This window comes from Cyprinodon variegatus, unplaced genomic scaffold, assembly GCF_000732505.1.
Source record: "Cyprinodon variegatus isolate N-32 unplaced genomic scaffold, C_variegatus-1.0 Scaffold72, whole genome shotgun sequence".
Taxonomy (NCBI): domain Eukaryota; kingdom Metazoa; phylum Chordata; class Actinopteri; order Cyprinodontiformes; family Cyprinodontidae; genus Cyprinodon; species Cyprinodon variegatus.
Genome location: NW_015150525.1, coordinates 1,370,254 through 1,375,924, shown reverse-complemented (window position 1 = coordinate 1,375,924; position 5,671 = coordinate 1,370,254).

Below are 5,671 nucleotides of genomic sequence, written 5' to 3'. Positions count from 1 at the left end.
CCGCCTCTCCCCCGTAGACAGCTGGAGACCTGCACCAGCACCCCTCATGACTCCAGTTGGAATAAGCGTGACGGAAAATGGATCGAATGGATGGATTTTATATTTAAAGCAACTGAACACAAGGGTTTTTAAAAAATCTTTATTTGTATTTGTCTTATTAATACATTTGTGATTGAATAAATTAAAGTGGTTGGTTGTAATAAAAAGATGTACAATAAACAAAATAAATGTTCAAATGACACGATTCATTCAATTCAGTTTATTTATACAGCGTCAGTTCCCAACAAATGTCATCTCAAGGCAGGGACAACACTGATGAACTGAAGAACCACACATGAATAGACAGTAGTTCACCAAAGGTTCAGACCTTCAGTAAAGCTGTCACCTAAAGACCAATATTTCCTGATTAAAAGGTTCCCGTCTTGTCTAGGAAATCTGAAACCAGCCATAAATATCAGATTTACCCGGCAACAGAAAGGATGTGACGGCAGCATGCCAGCAGAAGGTGCTTTACCAGGATACAAGAGCTTCAACCCTTCTTCAAATCTGCAGCACATCGTCTAATGGCTGCAGTATCACGCTCTTGTGTCGCCACGTTTTTAAAATTCTGGAGCGTATGCGCAGTGTTGATTGGGAGGAAAGTGTTGAAATAACATGTGGGCGGTAGTGATAAGGGGAGATAAGAGATCATTCATGTGGCTTTCTGTGAAAATGACCATGTAAATTATCATAAAAATATAAAGCTGCTGTGTTAATTTATCCCAGTCAAATAATTTATCCCAAATAAATATTAATATAAATTTTTGTAATGATCTTTTTCTTTGTTTGATTTAAATAGAGCAGTTCCTGAAGTATTAATTTTATTTATTGTATGATTACGTCACACATTTCTTTAGATGTAATAATTTCTTTATGTTTATTTTGCTGTTTCTATTGCTAAATTGTGAAGCATTTTGTTTAACTGTATTTTTTAAATGTGCTGTATGAATAAATTTGACATTAACACATATGTTCGTTAGGATCGCCCTCGTTTTCTACAGTAGAGCTTCAAACTGTATTGGCTGTTAAGCTCCATCCTTTTAGTACCAAATAAGACGCTCTTAACAATCATTTGTCCACAGTTCTGCATGTCGCTGATCTGAACTGTCGCATAATTGTTTAATCTAATTATGTACTCTAGGAGAAATATGCTCATCCGCTACTGATATAATAATAGTTCCTAGAAGAAAAAGTTTTAAAAACATTCTAGGAAACAGTAACAGTTTAGTTCATCAGAAAACGATCAGTTATTTCATCAGCTGAACATTTCTTGCATAAAGCTTTTATATCATAATATTTTTTTAGAAAACAGGGCTAAACCATAAGTAAAATCCTTTGGAATCAATTCAAATTTGGTAATAAAATTAATCTCCTTACAGACTTTGATTCCTAGGTGGCTACTGACACCGCCCACATTTGTTCAAAGCTTGAACAAATGTGCTGCTATTTAGCTTTAGTGTAATACTGCACTAAAACTAGTTAAATAAGTGCTAAGCATGGTGATGGGCAGTTCCAACAGCAGCCATGGCCCCTTTACAAGTTGTCCTGGCTGATGTTATGTCCCTGTGCATAATAATTTTAAATACATTTATTAAGACGGTATGCAACTGATTGGTTCCTTAAACCTTTTACGTTTATGTTCACCTTTAAAGTTCTGTTTTAAAGGCCCTCTACACTTAATAAAAATAAATAAAAAATGCACATGCACAACCCTGCACCCGCTCCTGAGAGGGAACGCCTATTAAATGTGTGCAAGAGCATGCAGGAGCCCCTTTCTCCTGGTGCATGCTCTGTTTAAAAGCTGCTGTTTGCATCGCTCCAACAAGCTCACTTTCCAAAAGAAGATTTGCAATATTTCCACTATGTCAGACTCACCACCGGTAAGTGGAAATGGGGACGAACACGTAAGAAGGCCTCAGGAAACATATCACCAGAATGATTGACAATTTGGAGGACCACTTATTTAGATGATCCACCCCAAAAAATAACATCCTCCTCTATACCTTTAATACTTTGATTTTTATCAATTTTTCTTAAGTTCTAATTCTGAATACACCAAAAAATGTTTCATGTAAAATAGGCTGCTGCCCAGTCCGGGATGAAGTGGGAGACGACGAGTGCAATAGGCAGAAGAAAAATGAGCTCTTTCTGAATCATCAATGGTCATTAAAATAAGACATAGTATATTCAGTTTATCTTTCATCTTTATTCCAAAGACTTTACACTAGATCAGGGGTCACGGATTATCAGTCCACGGTCCAGATCCGGACCCACCTGCTGGCTAAACCTGATTTAAAACATAAAATTAAATTAAAGATATAAATTACTGCATAGTGTCCGACGGCAGTGTCTAATTTCAATTGCGCTGCTTCTCCTGTTAATACGGTAAAGCCCTCCAGAGCGTCCAGCACCAGCCTACACGTGATCCAAATTATCCAATGAGCTGCTGTCAGTCTGGGTTGCTGCTGCTGCTACTTTTAGACACAGCAGGCAAACCTGTCGCAAGCCGGGCGATGGGAAAGAAGAAGGAGAAGATGATGAGAAAAAGAGAGCAGATAAAGTGTGGACTGCTGGAAGAACTGTGGTGAACTGGTGAAAGGAAAGTGAAATGGTGCTCAAAGATGACCCTGAACATTTAGAGGATGTTTGTCTCAACCTGCTGCTGTGAAGCAGGATTCTCCACCATGAACAGAATCAAAAATAAATCTGGATCCAGGCTCTAAATGAGCTCCTTGATATGTGCTTTAGAATGGCTTTGTTTCCATTCAAACCCAGGTTTAAAGTCTTTCAGGGCAGCATAAAGCCCACTGCTCTCATTAAGACAGAAAAAAAGAAAAAACTAAACACATGGTCAGTTCAGGTGTTTTATAAAATATGTGAATCAGGAAATTGTCTTTATACCAAACTGAACGTTGTTTTCTACTTCAAAAAACACTTTAAATTTTAAAATGGGAAATTTTTATTTTTTTATTTAAAAATTCAATGTATAACAAAGATGCAAAAACAAAAAAACAACAAAAATTTCTCTGGACCTTTATTGGTTGATGATTATCTTTATTCAGACCCCGCTGATTTTTAATTGGTTACCCCTGGACTAAAGGTGTTCCAATCCCATATTAATGTCAGATATTGCTCCGATATTAGCCAAAAAACTGCTATTGGATTATATTGGCCTTCATCTAAAATCTCAGATATTGTCCTGCTTATTGTTTCTAAAACTGATGAAAATTACCTGGATCAACTTTTGTTCTCTGTTTTATTGATATCACTTGATAAGGCCTTATCTTTCATTCTGCAGTACAAGAATCATGCTTTAAGCACTAATATCGAATGAGGTCAGTATCTGTCAATTATTTTTTTTATTTCCAATACTGTACCCCTACTATAAACAAAATACTTGGGAAAACCCAATATTGAATTTTGTCTAATTATCTTTTGGTACGATAGGCTCATGTTAGCATGTTTAATTCTTCTTTTTGGTGTAACTCTGACAACATTTTTTAAAATGTTTTTCCTAAGATGTACTGTTTTGTAGAGGAGTCAAAAGTATTAATGTTTATTACTCAAGTAAAGTATAAATCCTACGGTTTAAAAACACTTTTGTAGAAGTTTAGAGCGGAGGTCTTCAACAGGGGGTTGCAAAAGTTTTGGTTGATTAGACTTTTTTTTTTATATATTCCCTCCTGCAATTTTTTCCACTGATTGAAATGTCTTTAAATCGACATTAACATGAATTCAGCAGACTGTAGTAAACAGATAAATGGAGGCAGAAGATGTCTTTCAGTCATCAATGCACACATTCAGCGACATACAGGAGCTCTTTCAAGCTGGGCACCGTTTAATTCACAACACCTGTCCCATCAACCAGGAATCAGAATCAGAAATACTTTAATAATCCCAGGGAGAAATTACTTTCATTACATTACTCCATCTGTAATAGAGTGACAATAGGACCAGTATAATTACCAGTATAATTAGGGGGTCCCCACTCAGTCTCGCCATCAGTTTGGGGGTCCTTGACCTGGAAAATGTTGAAGATCCCTGGTTTAGAGTATCAACTTAAGCCTTTTAATCAAATAAAAGTATAAAAGTAAAATTTTTCAAATGTAAAGACAGGAAAAAATGTTAAGGACAGATGCTTTAAACCTCATACTGATTACTGTCCTACCATATTAAAGGAACTTTTTCTATAATCCTGGATGATAACTTCCTTATCCTTGAGTTTCTCAATTTTATTACTAATGGTAACAGAGTCAAATTTAACTTTGCATCATCTTGAAAAACTATTTATTTTGGTATGTGGCGAACAACAAGTTGGGGCAGCACTGAGTCCCACCACAAAGAAATTCACTGTCTGGATTAATATTTTTTTTATACCAACAGGCCTTAACGAAATTTAGCTTCAATGAAACAAAACTTATGAGCCTATTTTTAAAATGTAAGAAATAGAAAGATAGTTGGAAATAAATGTAAGGAGTAGACGTAAAAAGTTGTCTAAAAAGAATTAATCCTGCAAAGTATAGCCAACAGTAACGTACCTTTATCTTGTGTGTTGTGCAACTTTAAATCACAAATGATTTGAATTTATTTGGAAATATTGCTAGCCTATATTTTATGGATTAAAAACATTGATGCATGATTCACTCTGTTAAACCATAATAAAAGTTCTAAGCTTAAAATTGAACTTAAAACATCACCAAAAATTAAGTAAAAAGTTGTGTTTCTGTATAAATAATGTTCTAGGTACAATTAATAGGTATAGGAGTTTAAATAGAATCAGCGTTAACATTTCTATGTAGGTTAACCATCTGATGGGAGATCCTGAAACTCACCGTAACAGTTTCTGTGTATGTTAATTAAATTTATTTATTTTAATTAAAATGTTGATATCACTTAGGGGGCGGTGTTTCTTTATTTCATCTGTCTTTCTTTTTGGGGAGTGGAGATACCATGATCACGAAGGTGGTTCACCCAAAGCGGACATCCGATCAGGCCGCTCTGACCTTTGTGAATTCCCCAAAATGTGGGAATCTCCACTGCATAATTTGTGGTTGTCGTGTCCTGGCATTCGAGGGGGGGTGTGGCATCCCAGTGGTTAGAGCAGGATGCCTGTCTTCTGAGCAGGCTGCAAGTACCCGGTTCTAACATCACAGGCTGAGAAAGACCTTTAGTCCCAGACTGTTCCCTCAGCGCTCTAAGCAGAGGTGATGGATATATGCAGATTACGCATCCTGTCAAAATAAACGCTATTATTGTTGTTATATTTAAAATCAAACACCAACATGCTAATCTAATTAAGAAATTATATTCAGTCTTAAATGTAGGCTCCTCTAATTTCCTTTAAAGTTAAGCGATTCCAAAAAAAAAGAAAATGAAAAACAATCCACTGGACTTTGTTTCCAAGTTTGAAGACGTTTCGCTTCCTATCCAGGAAGCTTTTTCAATTCAAAAAGTCAGGAAAAGTTTTGAGTTCAAGATTTTATCCAGTAGCCCAACAAAGTCTTGTTTTTTTTTTTGAAAACATGCAAATTGGAACAGATGAAGGGGTCCACCCCTTTGGAATGGGGGTCATTTGGCTTCTTTTGTTAGCCTGAAATGCCCCATACCCATCTAAGTGTCTGAAAAGGGGTCA